Source organism: Stegostoma tigrinum, chromosome 5 (genome assembly GCF_030684315.1).
Source record: "Stegostoma tigrinum isolate sSteTig4 chromosome 5, sSteTig4.hap1, whole genome shotgun sequence".
In the NCBI taxonomy this organism is placed as follows: Eukaryota; Metazoa; Chordata; class Chondrichthyes; order Orectolobiformes; family Stegostomatidae; genus Stegostoma; species Stegostoma tigrinum.
Window position 1 is genome coordinate 2,611,784 of NC_081358.1, and position 23,438 is coordinate 2,635,221.

At 43.0% G+C, this 23,438-nt stretch overlaps 1 protein-coding gene across 9 annotated transcripts in view; it reads right to left on the reverse strand.

The window, feature by feature from the left end:
• bbs9 (Bardet-Biedl syndrome 9) overlaps nucleotides 1-23,438 on the reverse strand; it is a 519,061-nt gene that overhangs the window by 310,333 nt on the left and 185,290 nt on the right. The window lies entirely within an intron of this gene.

Below are 23,438 nucleotides of genomic sequence, written 5' to 3' on the forward strand. Positions count from 1 at the left end.
TAATGGACTTAATCTCAGCCTGTTGCCAGAGAGAGGGATGGATTTGCTAACTCGGGCTGAAATTTGGAACAGGAACTAAATCAAATGGTTTCAGTTTTCCCAACATTATTGGAGACAATTTTGGTAAACATGATTGATTCTCCTGCTCCTTAAGTGCAGTTCAGAGTCAGCCGCATTGCTGTGGGCCTGGAGTCACATGTAGACCAGGTTTCCTTCCTTAAAGGACATTAGTGAACCAGATGGGTTTTTCCAACAGTTGACACGGATTCATGGTCATCATTAGATTCCTAATTCCAGATATTTATTGAATTCAAATTCCACCATCTGCCATGGTGGGATTTGAACCACAGTTCCCAGAACATTATCTGGGTCTCTGGATTAACAGTTCAACAATAAAACCACTAGGCCATTACCGCCCCCATCTGCTCCACAACTGTCCAAAATCAGTGTGCTTTTCCAATTCTGTCTGCCTGCACATCCCTAATTTTTTGTGATATATGATTGGAGACCGGCATGTTCAGCTGTCTTGGCTGAGGTCATGAGGATATTTTCTCTAAGCCACTCGCTCTTCCTTTAAAACATTCAAAATCTATTTCTATGGCCAGTTTTTGGTTACTTCTCTTAAAATTTTATGCATTTCATAATGTTCTCGGGAAGTGTTTTGTGACATTTTACAAAGTCATGCTAAGCAATTAGTAAATAATTTGTGAGTTTTTGTACTAAAGCAACTCAATGCACCTCACAAGAGTATCTTCAATTAAATTTGACAATGATAGATGGATAGGTATTTAGTGTTAAATGTTAAGTTTTTAAGGAGCATTTAAAGACCATAATATATGGGAGCAGAAGTACATCTTTCAGTCTACTGGGTCAGTTTTACCATTCAATTAAATTATGGCTGATCTGATAAACCTCAACTCAAATTTCCTGGTTTTATCCCATTATTCATGATTTTGTTACTGATTACAAACCTTTCTATCACAGCCCTGAATATTCTTAACAACACAGCCCAACAGCTCTTTGCAGTAAGGAATGCTACAGATAGACTGCAGTCAAGAGAAGAAATTCTTCCTCATTGTCTCAAATCAGCCGCTGTTTACCGCATGATTATGCCCTGTGGTCCTACATTCTCTCAGAAGGGAAAACAACCTCTCTGCAGAGGGCGTATACATCCAAATGCAGCAAAACCCATACAGTATTCAGGTTTAGACTGACAAGTTGAAATTAACATTTGCACCACAGAAGTGCCCAGCAATGACTGCAATTATATTTTACATTAGTTTCATGCAGTTGAATGACTAGCTCAGCCACTTAAAAGGGCAAGAGAACCAATCACATTGCCCAACAATACAGAATCTATTCATTATAAGAGATAACAAAGTGTAGAGCTGGATAAATGCAGCAGGCCAAGCAGCATCTTAGGAGCACAAAAGCTGACGTTTCAGGCCTAGACCCTTCATCAGAAAAGGGGGAGGTGCTGAAGTTCTGAAATAAATAGGGAGTGGGGGGAGGCGGATCAAAGATGGTTAGAGGAGAAGATAGGTGGAGAGGAGACAAGAGAGTTGCAGTGGGAGATTCCCATTATCTCTGATACAATTTTAACCTCACAGCGAAGCATCTTCTGGGGATGCCTAACCTGAAGAAGTTACCCTCCTCCCTCCAGACAAACCTCAGGGGATCTCTATCCCATGGCGACTCCCTCGCTTATCTTCTCCTCTATCCATCTTCGACTCACCTCCCCCTCTGTCCCTATTTATTTCAGAACCTTCTCCCCTTCCCCCTTTTCTGATGAAGGGCGTAGACCCGAAACGTCAGCTTTTGTGCTCCTAAGATGCTGCATGGCCTGCTGTATTCATCCAGCTCTACACTTTGTTACCTCGGATTCTCCAGCATCTGCAGTTGCCATTATCTCAGAATCTATTCATTGTTCACTGACATTCAACAGCACAATCATCATAATATACCACACTATTTACATCCTGGGGGTCAGCACTGGCCAGAAACTGATCTGATCTATCATATAAATACTGCAGCTGCAGGCAACTCAGAGGCTGGGTATCATGCAGTGAGTAACTGTCCTCCTGATGCCACAAAGACTGTTCAAGGCACAAGTCAGGAGTGTGTAGAAATATTTCCCACTAGCCTGGGTGAGTGCATCTCCAACAACATTAAAAAACAGCAGGGGAGAAAGACATTGGTAGCAGTGGTGTACAAATTCCCCAAAACAGTAGCCATTCTGTAGGAAAGGTTATACATCAATAAATAGTAGTAGCATCTCAAAAGAATAGTGCAATAATTATGGGTGATTTTAATCTTCATGCTTATTGAGTTTATCAAATTAGAAATGGTAGCTACGACAACAAATTCATAGAGTGCATTAGGCATAATTTCCTAGCGCAATTTGTTAAAGAGCCAAAGAGGGAGCAGGTTATTTTGGATCTGGTAGTAGTAATGAGGCATGGTAAATGATTTCACAGTGAAAGATCCCTGTGGAAGTAACAGAATTATCATGATGAATTTAATATTCATTTTGAGTGAGAGAAACTTGGATTGGAAATAACTATGTTTAATTTAAATAAGGGGAATTACAATGAATTGAGGATAGAGGTAGCTAAAATAAACTGGGCCATAGATTAGCAGCAAAAGCAGTAAGCAAGCAATGATGAACATTTAAGGAGGCAATTCATGACTCTCAGCAAAATTACATCCAAGTTAGAAGGATAGATTGTAAGAGAGGGATAAACTAACCGTGGCAAAGCAAGGAATTAGGAAAGTATTAAATTGTAAGAAAAAGCACGTAAGGAGGCAAACTCAGTGATTGCTGCAAAGGGATAAATTCAGAATCCAACAAAGAAGAACTAAAAAGATAATAAACAGACAGAAAACAAACCACAAGGGCAACCTAGCAAGGAATATAAAATCTGCCAATAAGAGCTTTATTACAGTTTCTGGCAGTTTTTCAAGGAAGTCCCAATTAGAGTGGATACAGGAGAACAAAAACATGAGCTGTATTTGGACTTCCAAAAGGCATTTAGTAAGTTGTCTCACAAAATATTAAATCATAAGATAAGAGCTCATGGTGTTAGAGGTTGTATATTGGTGCAGATAGAGAATTGACTCATGGGCAGGAAACAGCAAGAGGAGGAAAGGGGCTCTTTTTCAGTTGGCAATCATTAACCAGTGGGGTTCCACAGAGATCAGTGCTGGGACTGCAACTGTTTACAATATACACCAATGACTTGGAGGAATGATGTGAATGTAGTCAAACTGCAGACTACAGAAAGAATAGGTGGAAGGGTAGGTTATGAGCAGGGTACAAATATTTTATAGAGAGCTATTACTAAGTTAAGTAAGTGGGCAAAAAGTTGACAAATGGAATTTAATGTGAAAAAATGTGCTGTTCATTTTTGAAGAGAGCAAAAGAACAGAGTACTATATAAATGGAGAAAAACCTCTGAAATGTGCAACACAAAGGGACTTGGGAGCACTTCTGCACAAAACACAGAAAGCTAGCACACAGGTGTCACAAGCAATCAGAAAGTGAAAAGTTCATCCTTATTTCAAGGAGGTTGGAGTACAAGAGCTGGGAAGTCTGACTACAATTGTACAAAGTGCTGGTGAGACAACATCTGGAGCACCGTAGCAGTTTTGGTTTCCTAATTTAGGGAAAGATATAATTAAACTGGAAACAGTTCAGAAAGGTTCACTAGGATGATTCCCCGTGTGGACAGGTTATCTTATTATGAGCAAAGGTTAAAAAGTTTGGGAGAACAAGACGTTGTCTCTGAAATATATAGGATGTTTAAGGGGCTTAACAAGATAAATACTAAAGGGTGTTTCACCTCATGGGAGACTCTCGGATTAGAGGATATAGTCTCAGAATTAAGGGATGACACCCATTTAAGATTGAGATGAGGAGGAATTTCTTTTCTCAGAGGGTTGAGAGTCTTTTGAACTCCTTGCCACAGAAATCTGGAGTAATGGAGTCCTTGTGTAGATTGAAGGCTTAGATAGATAGGTTCTTGATCAGTAGGAGAATCAAGGGTTATGGGGAAAATATAGGAAGGTGGATGTATAGAGTGTTGGAACAGCCTTGATCCTATGGATTGAAAGAGCACAAGGGTCTTATGGTCTAACATTCAAGAAATTTCACACCATCCAGGGCAAAAAATCCTACTTGATGAGCACCACATCCACAAACATTTACATTCACTCCCTCCGCCACCGATACCTCAGTAGTGGCAGTGCATACCATCTACAAGATGCACTGCAGGAAGTCACCAAGCTTCACTTTTCTCTTTAGGAAGCATCTTCCAATAAAACAACCATGGCAACCTAGAAGGACAAAGGCAGCAGATATAGGGGAACACGAACAAGTTCTCCTTTAAGCCTTTACCATGTTCACCATTCCTTCAATGTCGCTGGATGAAAATCCTGGAACCACCTCCCAAGTGGCATTGTGGTTCTACCTATGGCAAAAGGATTGCAATAGTTCAAGAAAGCAGCTCACCAGCACTCTCTTAAGGGCAACTAGGCAAGTACAGTAAATGCTGGCCCAGCCAGCAGTGTGCTGATGCCATGAATGAAATAAACAAAATTATCCTGTCAAACTACATAAGAATCTTACATGTTTCAATAAAGTGACCTCTCATTCTCCTAAACTCTGACGAGTACAGACCCAATCTACTTAATCTCTTCTCATAAGAAAATGGTTCCTGGTCTAAGATCAATCCAGTGAACCTTCTCTGAATTGCCTCCAATGCCAGTATATTTTTCTTAGATAAGGGGTCCAAAACCTATCAAAGAATTCTATGTGTGGTCAGACTAAGGCTTTATATATTTTCCACAAGATATCCCTATTATTAGTCACTATTCCCAATAAACTAAAAGCCAATATTCAAACTGTCTCCCTTATTATTCACTGATCTTGAATGCTAGCTTTTTGCAGTTCATGTACAAGCACCTCAAATCTCTAAATCATTCATTTATATTGTGAGTAACTGTGACCTCATCACTGATTGCTGTGGTGTTCCAACAGTTACAATTGTTGTCCTGAAAATTCTTTGCTAATCCCAACTTTCTACCTTCTATCAGTTAGCCCATTCTCTATCTGTACTAATATACTACCTCCAGCTCCATGGGCTCTTGCCTTATTAAGTAGCATCATATGCTGGACCTTATCGAACCTTATATAGACTTTCAGAAATCCAAACATATTACATTTAGTCATTAGCCTTTATCTAACGTATTTGTTACTTCCTCAAAACAGTCTAGTTAATTTGTCAGTCATGGTTTCATCTTCATGAAGCCATACTGGCTCTGCTTGATTATATCACATATTTCTAAACAATGTGCCATTACAACCTTTCTAACAGGCTCTAACATTTTGACAATGACAGATGCTAAACTAACTAGCCTATAGTTACCTGTTGTTTAAAAATCTCCCTCCCTTTTTGAGAAATTATGTTACATCAGCAATTTTCCAGAATCTAAGGATTTTTGGAAGATTATTACCATCTTTGCAGATGCTTCCTCAAGCATCCTAGGAACAAACCATCAGGTCCTGCATACAGAAACGTTTGCACTTGCATTTTTTCTCTTGTGGTAGTTTTCATATTTATTTTGCACTCATTTTTTGCCCCTTGATTATTTAGTATTTTTAGAATGCTATTATGGTCCTCTTCCATGAAAACTGATGAAAAGTATTTATTCAACTCCTTTGCCATTTCCTGGCTCCATGTTGTTATTTCCCAGCCTCATGCTCTGAAAGGGACATATTCACTTTGGCCCCTATCATCCTTCCTACACATTTAAAGAAGCTCTTACAATCTGTTTTCACATTATTTCCTAATATATCCACACACCTTATTTTCTCCCTCTCTATTATATTTTTGATCATCCTTTGCTGGTGTTTAAAATCTTCCCAATCTTCTGACTTGCCTCTAATTTTGCCACACTGCATGTTTTTTTTCTTTCAATTTGGTACTATCCTTAACTTCCTTGGTTAATTACAGTTGTTTTGTCACCTTCATAGAATCCTTCTTCCTCACAGGAAAATATCATTGCTGTGAGTCATGAATTATTTTCTTGAATGTCTGCCACTGTCTATCAATCATCTTGTCTGCTATAATCCTTCCTCATTGTACGTCAGCCAATTATCCTTCATTAAATTTAGCACAGTTGTTTCCAAGTCACATTTCTCAGTCTCAAATTAAATGACAAATTCTATCATTGTCACTGCTTTCAAGGGGCTCATTTACTCTTAGATGTTTTATTAACCTTGCCTCATCACAGTACCACATCCAAAATAGCCTGATCCCTGATTGGATCCAAAATATATCATTCTAGTAGACTGGTCCAAATGTACTAAACAGTCCACAGGAGAGACAGGCAGTGCTGGATGAGGGAGGTGAATGGGATGCTCTGATTTTCATATACTTTTCTGTTGTTTGTACCTGGCCTTTGCTTAGGTCCCTCAGAGACATTTGAAATGGTTGACACCTTCTTGGGTGCTTCTTCTCCAATTTGGACGGAAGCAAAAGACTTCCAAGAATCTGTGGTGATCTTATTTTTTTCAGTGAGGATTTGATTTTTTAATCATTTCCTCTACTCTCCTGATAACCACTAGACATAAGCAAGGTCAGAAAAGAGAATGTGTTTGAGGGATCATATCACGTATGTGGATAATGTACTGTACCCAAAGCAAGTGATTAACCATAACCAGTGCCTTGATGCTACGGATCTTAGCCTGAGAGGGCACACTATAGTACAAACATCTATCCTTGCACTAAATTTGCAGGATCTTGCAGAACCTTCACTGTTGATATCTCTCTGAGGATTTGAGGTATCTGTTAGACATTGTCCATGTCTCAAAAGCACAGAAAAGAGCAGGTAATGCTGAGGTCCTGTACACCATAAGCTTGGTTCAAGTTTGAGGTCATTGTCATTAAATATTCTTTTCCTTAGGTGGCCAAAGGTTGTCTGGCACTCGGGAGATGGCGTGGAGTTTCATCATCGATGTCCGCCCTCTTTAGGGGAGTCTCCAAAGATATGAGAAATAATCCATATTATCCAATGGGTTGCTGTGGATCTTCATAGTCAAGGGGCAGTGTTGCACGGCAGAAGCTGCCTGTAGAGGATCTTGGCCTTCCTAATGATTAACCCAAGGCCCATTCTTTTAAACACCTTCATGAAGGTATTGACAAATATATCAGAGAATACTAATAAGTTGTAAATGCTAAATATATATAAACAAAAATGAAATAGAATTATTACGGGAAATGGTTTCAGCACAAAGACAAATGAAAACTGTTATATTGCATGTTAACAGAATCAATTGCACCAAAAAAAACACACTGAAATCACTATCCAAGACTGTGTACCAAAAATGTAGCACTGAAATAAATTGATACAAAGGCACCAGATTTTGTCTGAAAGGAAGAAACATAGCAAACAGACTAACAACTGGCCAGGTATTCGGTTACCAATCCTAAACAAAATGAAAAACAGAAGGTCTTTTGTTTTCACATCTTTCCCTCACTGGCTCAGACAGTTACTGAAAGCAAATTTTAACAGACACTGAACTATCGTAATCTGATAAATATAATGAGACTCTGGTATTCTAAGCATCTATCTGTGAGTGGAAATTAAGATCTGAGAGAAATATTTTAAATGTGCACAAGGTAGACAGTTTATTTTGCACCACAACAAACACAAACGTTGTTTTCACAATCGGATTACTGGATTTTGCATGTTTTCAACGTGGTTCTTTAACCACTGGCCTTTCCAAATTTAAAATGGAAAAGACTTCTTCAAGAGAAATATCAACATTTAATAAGCCATACACTAAAAAACAGAAAGATTAAATTGCAGATACCATCTTACATATTCTAGTTAAATAATAAGCCTGCTACAGATGACCTTATAATCCTCCAACAAAAAAGGAAGGAAAAGAAATCCACTTTTAATGGAATGCAGAACAAATGAACAAGTAAATTTAATTCACAGTATGAAAGAGCACTTCACTCACATCTTTTTATTTGTGTATAATTGCTTTAGGCCTCCTCCATAAACTGCTGCAATACTTGTGCTGTTCTTGTTTCCATAAAGGCATTAGGAAGAAAAATCCAGGTTTATAATTGAGTGGTGACAAAAGGAGAAAGTGAAGCGCAACTCAGGAACGGAATATAAAAACAGCAACTGATCATCACAGTAAAAACAAAGCTGCTGGAATCCGAAACATTAACTCTGTTTTTTCCTTCACAGATGCTGCCAGATCTGCTGAGCTTTTCCAGCAACTTTGTTTTTGTTCCTGATTTACAGTGGCCACAGTTCCTTCAGTTTTTACTGATCGTAGTAGGTTGATGGATGAATGAATAGTAAGTAAATCCATAAAAGTTAGGGTAAGACCAATCCATCTTTGGTATCTAAGCAATCCATTTTCACATATCAAAATATACATTCCCATCAGAGCCGAGATGCCATAAAACACAACATCCTGAACAAGTAGACATAAATTGTATGAAGAATGCATTAATATAGAACATAGAACATTACAGCACAGTGCAGGCCCTTCGACCCTCGATGTTCTGCCGACCTGTCATACTGATCTCAAGCCCATCTAACCTACACTATTCCATGTACGTTCATATGCTTGTCCAATGACGACTTAAATGTACCTCAAGCTGGCAAATCTACTACTGTTGCAGGCAAAGCGTTCCATTCCCTTACTACTCTCTGAATAAAGAAACTACCTCTGACATCTGTCCTATATCTTTCACCCCTCAATTTAAAGCTATGCCCCCTCGTGCTCACCGTCACCATCCTAGGAAAAAGGCTTTCCCTATCCACCCTATCTAACCCTCTGATTATTTTATATGTTTCAATTAAGTCACCTCTCAACCTTCTTCTCTCTAATGAAAACAGCCTCAAGTCCCTCAGCCTTTCCTCGTAAGACCTTCCCTCCATACCAGGCAACATCCTAGTAAATCTCCTCTGCACCTTTTCCAAAGCTTCCACATCCTTATAATGCGGTGACCAGAACTGTACACAATACTCCAAGTGCGGCCGCACCAGAATTTTGTACAGCTTCACCATAACCTCTTGGTTCCGGAACTCGATCCCTCTATTAATAAAAGCTGAATAACAATGCTTTGTACATTACGAGATAGAGTTCACTTGTTACTATTATGGGATATTTGTTGTGAATAACGAAAGGTTAAGGCATATATAGACTGGTCAGTCTGATATGGGTAATGGGAAAATGCTTATTAAATTTTGTGAGGGTTTCTACCTCTAGCACTCCTACAAGCAGTAAGTTCCAGATTCCCACTAAGAAGAGAACAGTGAAAAAGTTTTCCTCACATCTCTGGGGGATAGGTCTGGGTGGGATGCTTCAAGGAGCAGTGTGGACTTGTTGGGCTGAAGGGCCTGTTTCCACACTGTAGGGAATCTAATCTAATCTAAGAGTTAGGAAGCATGGACTGGGAGCAGTTGTTCCATGGTAAGGGAACTATAGACATGTGGAGACTGTTTAAGGAACAGTTGTTGGGAGTGATGAGTAAATATGTCCCTCTGAGACAGGCAAGAAGGGGTAAGATAAAGGAACCTTAGATGACGAGAGCGGTGGAGCTTCTTGTGAAAAGGAAGAAGGTAGCTTACATAAGGTGGAGGAAGCTAGGGTCAAGTTCAGCTAGAGAGGATTACATGCAGGCAAGGAAGGAGCTCAAAAAAGGTCTGAGGAGAGCCAGGAGGGGGCACGAGAAAGGCTTGGCAGAGGGAATCCGGGAAAACAAAAAGGCATTTTACACTTACGTGAGGAATAAGAGTTTGATCAAAGAAAGAGTAGGGCCGATCAGGGATAGCATAGGGAACTTGTGTGTGGAGCCTGAGGAGGTAGGGGAAGGCCTAAATGAGTTTTCTGCTTCGGTCTTTACGAAAGAAACGAACTTTGTAGTGAATGAAACCTTTGAAGAGCAGGTGTGCATGCTGGAATGGATAGAGATAGAGGAAGCTGATGTGCTGAAAATTTTGTCAAACATTAAGATTGACAAGTCGCCAGGCCCGGACCAGATTTGTCCTCGGCTGCTTTGGGAAGTGAGAAATGCAATTGCTTCGCCACTTGCGAAGATCTTTGCATCCTCGCTCTCCACTGGAGTCGTACCTGAGGACTGGAGAGAGGCAAATGTAATTCCTCTCTTCAAGAAAGGAAATAGGGAAATCCCCGGCAATTATAGACCGGTAAGTCTCACGTCTGTCGTCTGCAAGGTGTTAGAAAGGATTCTGAGGGATAAGATTTATGACCATCTGGAAGAGCATGGCTTGATCAAATACAGTCAACACGGCTTTGTGAGGGGTAGGTCATGCCTTACAAACCTTATCGAGTTTTTTGAGGATGTGACTAGAAAAGTTGATGAGGGTCGAACTGTGGATGTGGTGTATATGGACTTCAGTAAGGCATTTGATAAGGTTCCCCATGGTAGGCTCATTCAGAAGGTCAGGAGGAATGGGATACAGGGGAACTTAGCTGCTTGGATACAGAATTGGCTGGCCAACAGAAGACAGCGAGTGGTAGTAGAAGGAAAATATTCTGCCTGGAAGTCAGTGGTGAGTGGGGTTCCACAGGGCTCTGTGCTTGGGCCTCTACTGTTTGTAATTTTTATTAATGACTTGGATGAGGGGATTGAAGGATGGGTCAGCAAGTTTGCAGACGACACAAAGGTCGGAGGTGTCGTTGACAGTGTAGAGGGCTGTTGTAGGCTGCAGCGAGACATTGACAGGATGCAGAGATGGGCTGAGAGGTGGCAGATGGAGTTCAACCTGGATAAATGCGAGGTGATGCATTTTGGAATGTCGAATTTGAAAGCTGAGTACAGGATTAAGGATAGGATTCTTGGCAGCGTGGAGGAACAGAGGGATCTTGGTGTGCAGATACATAGATCCCTTAAAATGGCCACCCAAGTGGACAGGGTTGTTAAGAAAGCATATGGTGTTTTGGCTTTCATTAACAGGGGGATTGAGTTTAAGAGTCGTGAGATCTTGTTGCAGCTCTATAAAACTTTGGTTAGACCGCACTTGGAATACTGCGTCCAGTTCTGGGCGCCCTATTATAGGAAAGATGTGGATGCTTTGGAGAGGGTTCAGAGGAGGTTTACCAGGATGCTGCCTGGACTGGAGGGCTTATCTTATGAAGAGAGGTTGACTGAGCTCGGTCTCTTTTCATTGGAGAAAAGGAGGAAGAGAGGGGACCTAATTGAGGTATACAAGATAATGAGAGGCATAGATAGAGTTGATAGCCAGAGACTATTTCCCAGGGCAGAAATGGCTAGCACGAGGGGTCATAGTTTTAAGCTGGTTGGTGGAAAGTATAGAGGGGATGTCAGAGGCAGGTTCTTTACGCAGAGAGTTGTGAGAGCATGGAATGCGTTGCCAGCAGCAGTTGTGGAAGCAAGGTCATTGGGGTCATTTAAGAGACTGCTGGACATGTATATGGTCACAGAAATTTGAGGGTGCATACATGAGGATCAATGGTCGGCACAACATTGTGGGCTGAAGGGCCTGTTCTGTGCTGTACTGTTCTATGTTCTATGTTCTAATCTCTTCTAAACCTTCTGCTCCTTATCATAAATATATGCCTCCAGTCACTGAACCCTCCATAAGGGGGAGAAAGTTCTTACTGTCCACCCTATCTATGTCCCTCAGTAATTTTACATATCTCAGTCATGTCCCCTCTCAATCTCCCTGTTTTTCTAAGGAAAACAAACCCAGTCTGTCCAACCTCTCTTCATAAGTGGAACTCTCCATCCCATGCAACGTCCTGGTAAATCTTCTCCGTACCCTCAGCAGGGCAATCACATCCTATTTATAAAGTTCTGAAGAATTCATACCAGACTCAAAATGTTAACTCTGTTTGTCTATCCAAAGACACTGACAGACCTGCTGAGTTTCTCCAGCATTCCATGTTTGTTTCAGATTTCCAGCATCCACAGATTTTTGCTGTTATTCAATTAGAAAACTAGACCTGGATTCCTTGGCATTTAGAAAGTTAAAAAGTAATTTGATTGAAGATTTCACAACATAAGGAGGATAGATTACGTGGCTAGAGAGAGAAATTACTTCTATTGGATGGCATTGTCTAAACTTAAAGGAATTTTCAGGATGGAAATCTGGAAACATTTCTACATTCAAACAGTGATGAAATATTGGAATGGGCACTCAAGGTGATGTCTTACAATCCTAAACCAGATTGCCAAATGTTTATTAATGTCTGGCTATAGAGTAATTTCTAGCTACTAAGTTTCATTTTTAAAGTAGACAAAGAATGAGGTCCAAGGGTCTCACTAGGAGAAAGAAGCCACAGATTCCATGGTTTTGAACAAACAACAATAAACTTTACTGCACAATCTACAATTAACATACAGCGTATTCCTAATACCCAGAATTAACATGAGGCTTATATGGGAAATAGATCCTGACTGAATGTCTAACAGCACATATCAAATATAAAATATGATCTAACAACATCCATGAATTTCTTAGCAATTCCTCTAAATGTTAATGACATGGTACATCATCAAATTTCGTTAAATTTCACAAAGGATCAGAAGTTTTAAACTTATGCAGATCTAGCCTTGAAACTTCCGACTCAAGAATCGCTCACTTAAGGACTGCTTTAACAACTGCTTCTGTTTTTGTTGATCACCTTGCTCCATTCTCACAGGGACTTCAAAATTGCATTCCAATACATATTCACAAGCATAACTCTGGTGCTTCATTGACAGCTAGTACCACAAAGTCAGTTACATCCAGCAAATGCAGTTCATGGGCTTTTCAAATTTAACTCTCAGCTGTATTCAATGATCAGTGGCACACAACCTCTTCTGAGCCAGCCCCACGGACATACATAGACACAAACACTCACATTGCAGGACAACGCTGACTCCAAGAATTGACTAATAATTCCTACAATTTTTTCCTAAGTTCTAACGACATAAAGCTATCTAACTGGTTGACTGTTTGCTGTGTCTACAGCTTAGAAATTGTTTACAGTATGTCCTTGCTTAAAGGCACATCCTGAAAATTACTTTATATTTACTTTGTACTATACTTTATAATGAACTTTATATCAAGAAGCTTTAAGTGCAATATTGATTCCTATGTAAATAAATGTTAAGACTAGGTTCCATACAGCTTTACCAAGCAAAGTATTTGAAACATTATTCCTTTATACTCTTTGTTGAAATACCATACTTTAAATGGCTAAATTCTACACTGGCATGAAGTAACTGTTAAAAGAAAATAAATTAAAGATACATTTTCAATTGCATACATGCAAGACCCTACAGTACTGGAGCCTCCATGAGGATGCTGGGGGCATGTTGCTCACGGTGTGTGAATGGCGGGGGGGCGGGAGCATGGGGTCTTCAACATCGGACCCTCCTGGTCACCTGCTGGAGTTGTTGTTTGTTCCAGGTCGCAGCCTGGTGGGATTTTTTTGTCGGGGCCTGTGCTGCCACCATCTCCAGTGTTTGCTCGGTCCATCACTCAGGCAGGGGAGCTTCGGAGGTGTGCAGCTGTCCTGTATTGTTCTGCTGGCTACAGGCCGGGTTTTGCAGAGGGTGAAACATGGCTCCAGCCACCACTTTGTGTGGGGTCAGTTGGGAGGGCTGCAGGTGCAATTTTGGCCAAGATCTTGCCAGTACGAAGGGTGAAGGCCAGGGCTACAGAATAATATGGGGCAGCTCCTATGGTCAATAACACCCTCTTGGAGGGATACTATTGGGCAGCAACAGGGGGTGGGTAATAATTCCAGCAGGTAAGTTGACCTCTCCACCCCTCTCACCCACTCTAACCTCTCCCCCGCAGAACGGGCAGCCATCCGCTCCCTCCGCTCCAACCCCAACCTCACCATTAAACCCGCAGACAAGGGTGGCGCAGTGGTAGTATGGCGCACTGACCTCTACATCGCCGAGGCCAAACGCCAACTCTCCGACTCCTCCTCCTACCGCCCCCTTGATCATGACCCCACACCCGAGCACCAAACCATCATCTCCAACACCATTCACGACCTCATCACCTCAGGGGACCTCCCACCCACAGCCTCCAACCTCATTGTTCCCCAACCCCGCACGGCCCGTTTCTATCTCCTTCCCAAAATCCACAAACCTGCCTGCCCTGGGGACACATTGTCTCAGCCTGTTCCTGCCCCACCCAACTCATCTCCACCTATCTGGACTCCATTTTCTCCCCTTTGGTCCAGGAACTCCCTACCTACGTCCGTGACACCACCCACTCCCTCCACCTCCTCCAGAACTTCCAATTCCCTGGCACCCAACACCTCATTTTCACCATGGACGTCCAGTCCCTATACACCTGCATTCCGCATGCAGATGGCCTCAAGGCCCTCCGCTTCTTCCTGTCCCGCAGGCCCGACCAGTCCCCCTCCACCGACACCCTCATCCGCCTAGCTGAACTCGTCCTCACCCTCAACATCTTCTCTTCCGATTCCTCCCACTTCCTACAGACAAAGGGGGTGGCCATGGGCACCCACATGGGCCCCAGCTATGCCTGCCTCTTTGTAGGTTACGTGGAACAGTCCCTCTTCCGCACTAACGCAGGCCCCAAACCCCACCTCTTCCTCCGTTACATTGATGACTGTATCCAGCACATCTCCAGCACATCCCTCACCTTCCTGGACCTCTCAGTCTCCATCTCAGGCAACCAGCTTGTAACTGATGTCCATTTCAAGCCCACCAACTCCCACAGCTACCTAGAATATACCTCCTCCCACCCACCCTCCTGCAAAAATTCCATCCCCTCTTCCCAACTCCTCCGCCTCCGCCGCATCTGTTCCCATGATGAGGCATTCCACTCCCGCACATCCCAGATGTCCAAGTTCTTCAAGGACCGCAACATTCCCCCCACAGTGGTCGAGAACGCCCTTGACCGCATCTCCCGCATTTCCCGCAACACATCCCTTCCATTCTTCTTCTGTTAATTAATCACTGACTTACCTAATCGCCTGTAACCTCAGAACACCTCCCTGGTCATCCTTGAACTGACCTATTAAAAACCTTACAACAAGCACTGCCTCAATTGCTGGGCAGAATTGAATGTCGCCATCTAGTAACTATTGGTGCTCTGGTCATTGCAATTCACAGAATGTTGACTTCCTCAGTACAACTGGATACAACAGGAAAAGAATTTCATCACAGATGCTACGTAAACTGCTAATATTAAAACTGAGACTGATGGATTTAACCAAAGTTATGAAGCTATATGGAGTAAAGGCAGTTGGATTACAGGTCAAATGTAATCTCACCGAATAGCAGAATGATGGGCTGAATGGCCCCTTTCTGGACTGTAAAATGTTATGATTCTAAAGGAACAAAGTAACTGGTTCAAGATGCCATCTCCTGATCCTGAATTCCTACAAGAAACTATGATCATATCCTCCTAACAGGAATCCACGCCATGTGCTGAAACAAATGTTTTCTTCAAACATATATGGCTTAATCTTATGGGTTTTGGTTAAGTTGAAGTCATGTTGAGTTTGTTGTGTAGACTTACCAAAACGCTGGGTTTTCTCACTGAAGCTTACGAAAAATGCTACATTACTTGTCTTTCCCATCCCTATGGTGTGGGTCACGTCCAATTTCAACCCCATCTTACCACACGTCATTGCTAGATCAACTCGTTGCTCACTGGATATCCCACATTGATCAGAATTGACCAGTATCCATGGTGGAGGGAATAACTTTAAAACATTAACCTAGCATTGATTGTCCAGGGCCCTCTTATTTCTGTGAACTGCAATGTTCACATCCCTGAGAGTTGTTAGATGGTTACATTCAATTCTGCACAGCAACTGGGGCAGTTGTGAAAAGCCGTGTATGCTCCTGATTTTTGCCACAGAAATTACAGATAGGGGCCAATCGGTGTCGACTATGCAGGCAGGATCCTGGAGCTACTGCCGGACAGGATGATGTACACATGGCTAAGAGACCCTGGCCTCGACCAGCAGGATGTTGGCTAGGGTCAGCAGTGGAGGCAACAACATCCGATCATGCCAGCTTGGTCAGAGCTTGTCACCAGATTAAAGCAATCTCAGATGGCTGATGGAATGCACAACACTGCAGGAAGAAGGTCAATGGCCTTCTCCACTCAGCCAGCATTAACTAGCATCATCTTCTCTCCAATGCCTCACACCCATTCTGTCCCTGCTACTGTGCCCATCTCCCATTAAGGCTTATGTTTTCCCAGGCTAGGCATTGAGTGCAACATCTTCCCAATTCACCCTCACCCACTCCAACCTTTGACACCACTAATCATGCATGTCCTTTGTGCTGCCTACCCATCTACTTGGAATTCTTTCATCTTCCATGATACTCGCCTCGCTCTCATTACAGGAGGAAAACAGCCAAAAATGGGCAGGAAGAGTCAAGATGAGTCATGTGTTGTCCATCATTTGGCTCCTCATCCCTCACAAGGACAGGATCTGGACTCTGACGTCCCTGAGCAGGGCATGGATTGGTATCAGAGGCTGCCCTTGGTTTACAACGCCAATAACTCTGAGCGAAGGCCTGCTGATAGAGAAGACAAGCTTCTTAAAGGCTGACACGTGCAGAATGCCAATGTCCGTGGATACAGGTTTGTGTGACCGGAACCTCTGAGAGATCAGCATCCTAAGTCCAAAATGGGAGGTCGTTCGGAGTGAACAATGTGTTGAAACTGTCAAGCAACCTCTCTGATTTCCATGTCAGTTTTTCTCAATGTCTAGTTTGTCGGGCAGATAGGTTTTCAACTGGAATATCAATAAAGCAAATTGGGAGCTGTCAACAAGGATCTTAAAAGGTATTAATTGCAGCCAATTAGCAACTCGCGGCAGCCCAGTGAGAATCTCGCCATGCAACTTGAGAATGGCATAAAAGATGGGTGGGGATGATCCTGACGTCTAGACATACCTAGCCAGGCTTCTCACCCGATTCTGCTACACATCTTCCATAGCACACATCATTCAAACCCACTTAAGAATTCACCCACAACTGGTTTAAGTTCCAGAAACACGTGGTGTTTTTCTAAGTGTTCTTTTAAAAACTGTGGATATAATTTGTGGATAGACTTAGCACTTCTATATTTATGCGCACGGGAAACATTTCAAGGTGCTATGCAGCGGTAAAACAAAAGATACATGCCCAAAACAAATGTGGGAACTTTTGCAAGGAATAATAAATAGTTTGGCCATACAAATGGGTTTTGGGGGTTCTGAAAGAAAGATTTTTTTTCACTAAGGAAAGGGACCTTGTTGTGAATGAGAACTTTGAGGAGCAGGGAAACAGGCTTGAATAGATTGAGATTGAGGAAGTTGATGTGCTGGAAATTTTGGCAAACATTAAGATTGATAAGTCCCCAGGGCCAGACCAGATTTATCCTATGTTGCTCCAGTAAGCGAGAAAGGAGGTTGCTAAGCCGCTGGCGAAGATCTTTGCTTCCTTATTCTCCACGGGGGTCATAATGGAAGATTGGAGGGAAGCAAATGTTGTTGCTCTTTTCAAGAAAGGGAATAGGGAAATCCCTGGAAATTACAGGCCAGTCAGTCTTACGTCTGTGGTCAGCAAGGTTTTGGAAAGAATTCTGAGGGATAGGAATTATGACTATTTGGAAAAGCATAGCGTGATTAAAGGGAGTCAGCATGGCTTTGTGAGGGGCAGGTCATGCCTTACAAGTCTCATTGAGTTCTTTGAGGACGTCACGAGACAGGTTGATGAGGGTCGAGCAGCGGATGTGATGTACATGGACTTCAGTGAGGCATTTGATGAGGTTCCCCATGGCAGGCTCATTCATAAAGTCAGGAGGTATGGGATACAGGGTGATTCGGCTGTCTGGATTCAGAATTGGTTGGCTGACAGGAGGCAGAGAGTGGTTGTAGATGGTAAGTATTCTGCCTGGAGGTCAGTGCTGAGTGGTGTCCCACAGGGCTCTGTTCTTGGGCCTCTGCTCTTTGTAGTTTTATAAATGACTTGGATGAGGAGGTTGCGGGGTCGGTTAGTATGTTTGCTGATGACAGAAAAGTTGGAGGTGTCGTTGATAGTATCGAGGGCTATTGCAGGCTTCAGCGAGACATTGACAGTATGCAGAGCTGGGCTGAGAAATGGCAGATGGAGTTCAACCTGGATAAATGTGAAGTGATGCATTTTGGAAGGTCAAACTTAAATGCTGAATATAGGATTAAAGGCAGGATTCTTGGCAGTGTGGAAGAACAGCTGGATCTTGGTGTTCAAGTGCATAGCTCCCTCAAAGTTGCCACCCAAGCGGATAAGGTTGTTAAGAAAGCATATGGTGTTTTGGCTTTCACTAACAGGGGGATAGAGTTTAAGAGCCGTGAGGTTTTGCTGCAGCTCTACAAAACCCTGGAGAGACCACACTTGGAATATTGTGTCCAGTTCTGGTCGCCCTATTATAGTAATGATGTGGAGGCTTTGGAGAGGGTGCAAAGGAGGTTTACCAGGATGCTGTCTGGACTGGAGGGCTTGTCTTACGAGGAGAGGTTGACTGAGCTCAGACTTTTCTCACTGGAGAGAAGGAGGAAGAAAATCGAGGTGTACAAGGTAATGAGAGGCATGGATAGAGTCGATAGCCAGAGACTTTTCCCCAGGGCAGGATTGACTGCCACGAGGGGTCATAGTTTTAAGGTGTTAGGAGGAAGGTGTAGAGGAGACGTCAGAGGGAGGTTCTTCACCCAGAGAGTGGTGAGCGCATGGAATAGTTTGCCAGTGGTAGTCGTGGAAGCGGAGTCATTAGTGACATTTAAGCGACTGCTGGACATGCACATGGACAGCAGTGAATTGAGGGGAATGTAGGTTAGGTTGTTTTATTTTTGGATTAGGAATAGTCCACGGCACAACATTGTGGGCCGAAGGGCCTATACTGTGCTGTACGTTTCTATGTTCTATGTTCTAGATGTAGCAGATGAAGCAGAGGATTGAGAGAAGGAGTTGATAATATGGAACCCATGACACTGAAAGAGGGGCATGCAAAAGTCAAAGTCAAAGTAAATGAGAGTTTGTAAAAAGTCAAATGTAGTTCTTAATAGGTTTCAGACAGCAGAGTATGAATGGGGATTAGACCATGGAAGAATTTGAACACAGAAATATGAATTGAAGCTGCAATGTAGGTCAGCAAGCACAGGGATGATCGGTAAATGACACTTGGTGCAGGGTCAGATACTAGAAACAGAATTTTAAATGAATTGAATGTTATGGGGGTGTCAGATGGGAGGCCAATCAGGAAAACAATTATTGAAACTGAAGGCAGTTGTGTCATAAATGGGAGCTTCCACAGCAGATGTGTAGCCTCTGTAGAATGTGAACCTAGTGAAAATGTGTGATACACAATAACCTCTTCCGCTGTAGAGCATACAGATTGACAAACTGGGTCTGAGCTTCGCAAACTGCAACGTACAGAAAGTTGGAGACTTACTGGACACTTTGCCCGGCTGCAGTCACACCCCACAGGCTAGGTAGTTAAGACTTGGTAGATACTAAGGAACAGGAACACGTGTCTGTGAGTGTGGGATCCAAAAGATTACAATAGAAAAGACTCAGCCCTTGCAATTGTCCAAAAGGTTTAAGGCTTTGCTGTTTGTGTGGACAAAAATGCGGACCAGAGGGTGGAGAAGCAAATTCACCACAGCACAGTGATGCATGGAGTCATTTAGATAGGAGGAGTAAAACAGAACTATGGTTGAAATAGGAACAGTACAGTTAAGGGGAATTGATGCCATTGTCAGCAACTGAAGGTTCTGCAACTCAGAGCCAGAGTTATGGACACCTCCTTAGGGATAAGGAAAGAGTGAAGTGGGAGTGGAAAGAACCTGTGGTTATGGTCCATGTGGATCCAATTTAGATAGAACTAAGAAAATAGTTTTGTTACGGCAGTATGAGAACTAGGGGATAAATTAGAAAGCAAAATCACCAAAGTGATATTTTCTACAATGCTAACTAAGCCATGAGTAAATCAGCATAAAGTAATAAGCTGAAAGGGTGGCTCAAAGTTCAATGTGGGAGAAATAGGTTTTAATTCACTGAAGCGTTGACATGGGGAAAGTAGGATTTTATTATAAGTCAAGGGACCAAAGCTGATGTTTCGGGCTTTTCTGATGAAGGGTCTAAGCCCGAAACGTCAGCTTTTGTGCTCCTAAGATGCTGCTTGGCCTGCTGTGTTCATCCAGCTCCACACTTTACCATCTCGGATTCTCCAGCATCTGCAGTTCGCCTTATCTCTTTTATTTTAAGTCAACCTGTTTAGATATGTTATGACAAATCTGGAGCTGGTAGGGCACAGGTAGGGTAGGGCAGGTAGGGTATTATCATTGCACGACAGAAGCCTTATGGGGAATTTGAGAGTTGTACTTTTGGGATGGCTTTTACCTTGTCTGTGCTAAAACCAGTAATTGGCTAGTCATTGAACTAGGATGTGGAGAGTGTTTTAAACAAAAAATGTAGGGGAGGTTCATGACAGGGAAAAATTAAATCAATAAGTCAAGTCAATAACAATACAGTAGCAGTGTACCCTTATTAAAGACCAGTCCTCCTCATCGCAACATTATCCTTTCATAAAACACAGAAACAAAAACCATATCAGGTTTCATATATAACCAACTCTGCACACGTTGTCTGTAGTCTCATCATTCAAGTTCAGAGCTCCTTGAAAACCGCGTTAAGGAACTGGAGCTGGAGCTGGATGAACTTCGGATCATTCGGGAGGCAGAGGGGGTTATTGAGAGGAGTTACAGGGAGGTAGTCACTCCTCAAGTACAGGAAAAAGGCAGATGGGTTACGGTCAGGGGACGGAAAGGGAACCGGCAGGCCATTCCTCTCAACACTAAGTATACCGTTTTGGATACTGTTGGGGGGGACGACTTACCAGGGGAAAGCAGTGGGGCACAGGTCTCTGGCACAGAGTCTGTCCCTGCTGCTCAGAAGGGGGAAGAGGAGCAGAGCATTAGTCATTGGGGACTCCATACTTAGGGGGACAGATAGGAGGTTCTGTGGGGACCAGAGAGACTCACAGTTGGTGTGTTGCCTCCCAGGTGCCAGGGTGCGTGATGTCTCTGATCGTGTTTTTGGGATCCTGAAGGCAGAGGGGGAGCAGCCCCAAGTCGTGGTCAACATTGGCACCAACGACATAGGTAGAGAGAGAGATGGGGATTTTAGGCAGAAATTCAGGGAGCTAGGATGGAAGCTTCGAGCTAGGACGAACAGAGTTGTTGTCTCTGGTTTGTTGCCCGTGCCACGTACTAGTGAGGCGAGGAATAGGGGGAGAGAGGAGTTGAACACGTGGCTACAGGGATGGTGCAGGAGGCAGGGTTTTGGATTCTTGGAGAATTGGGGCTCTTTCTGGGGTAGGTGGGACCTCTACAAGCAAGATGGTCTTCACCTGAACCAGAAGGGTACCGATATCCTGGGGGGAAATTTGCTAAGGCTATTCGGGTGGGTTTAAACTAATTCAGCAGGGGGATGGGCACCAAAATTGTAGTTCGACTATAGAAAAGGTTGAGAGTACTGTGGTCCGAAATAAAGTTTCAGGGAAGCAAGATGGCACCGGCAAGCAAGAAGTTGGTTTGAAGTGTGTCTACTTCAATGCCAGGAGCGTCCAGAATAAGGTGGGTGAACTTGCAGCATGGGTTAGTACCTGGACTTCGATGTTGTGGCCATTTCGGAGACATGGATAGAGCAGGGACAGGAATGGTTGTTGCAGGTTCTGGGATTTAGATGTTTCAGTAAGAACAGAGAAGATGGTAAAAGGGGCGGAGGTGTGGTATTGTTGGTCAAGGACAGTATTACAGTTGCAGAAAGGATGTTTGGGGACTTGTCAACTGAGTTAGTTTGGGCTGAGGTTAGAAACAGGAAAGGAGAGGTCACCCTGTTGGGAGTTTTCTATAGGCCTCCGAATAGTTCCAGAGATGTAGAGGAAAGGATAGCAAAGATGATTCTCGATAGGAGTCAGAGAGACAGGGTAGTTGTCATTAGGGACTTCAACTTTCTAGATATTGACTGGGAACACTATAATTCGAGTACTATAGATGGGCCAGTTTTTGTCCAGTGTGTGCAGGAGGGCTTCCTGACACAGTACGTAGACAGGCCAACAAGGGGCGAAGCCACATTAGATTTGGTACTGGGTAATGAGCCTGGCCAGGTGTTAGATTTGGAAGTAGGTGAGCACTTTGGTGATAGCGATCACAACTCTGTTATGTTTACTTTAGTGATGGAAAGGCATAGGTGTATACCACTGGGCAAGAGTTATAGCTGGGGGAAAGGCAATTACGATGAGATTAGGCAAGATTTAGGGAGCATAGGATGGGGAAGGAAACTGCAGGGGATGGGCACATTAGAAATGTGGAGCTTATTCAAGGAAAAGCTCCTGTGTGTCCTAGATAAATATGTACCTGTCAGGCAGGGAGGAAGCTATAGAGTGCGGGAGCCGTGGTTTACGAAGGTGGTGGAATCTCTGGTCAAGAGGAAGAAGAAGGCTTATGTTAGGATGAGATGTGAAGGCTCAGTTAGGGCACTTGAGGGCTACGAGGTAGCCAGGAAAGACCTAAAGAGAGAGCTCAGAAGACCCAGGAGGAGACATGAGAACTTGTTGGCGGATAGGATCGGGTAAACCCTAAGGCTTTCTATAGGTATTTAGGGAATAAAAGAATGACAAAAGTAAGATTAGGCCCAATCAAGGATAGTAGTAGTAAGTTGTGTGTGGAGTCAGATGAGATGGGGGAAGCGCTAAATGAATATTTTTTGACAGTATTCACTCTCAAAAACGACAATGTTGTCAAGGAGAATACTGAGATACAGGGTACAAGTCTAGGTAGAATTGAGGTTCACGAGGAAGAGGTATTAGAAATCCTTCAGAGGGTGAAGATAGATAAGTCCCCTGGGCCGGATGGGCTTTATCCTAGGATCCTCCGGGAAGCCAGGGAGGAGATTGCCGAGCCTTTGGCATTGATCTTTAACTCATCATTGTCTACAGGAATAGTGCCAGATGACTGGAGGATAGCAAATGTGGTCCCCTGTTCAAGAAGGGGAGTAGAGACAACCCTGGTAATTATAGACCAGTGAGCCTTACCTCAGTTGTTGGTAAAGTGTTGGAAAAGGTTATACCGGATAGGATTTATAATCATATAAAAAAGAATAATTTGATTAGGGATAGTGAGCACGGTTTTGTGAAGGGAAGGTCGTGCCTCACAAACCTTATTGAGTTCTTAGAGAAGGTGACCAAACAGGTAGATGAGAGTAAACCGGTTGATGTGGTGTATATGGATGTCAGCAAGGCATTTGATAAGGTTCCCCTCAATAGGCTATAGTACAAAATGCGGAGGAATGGAATTGTGGGAGATATAGCAGTTTGGATCGGAAATTGGCTTGCTGAAAGAAGACAGAGGG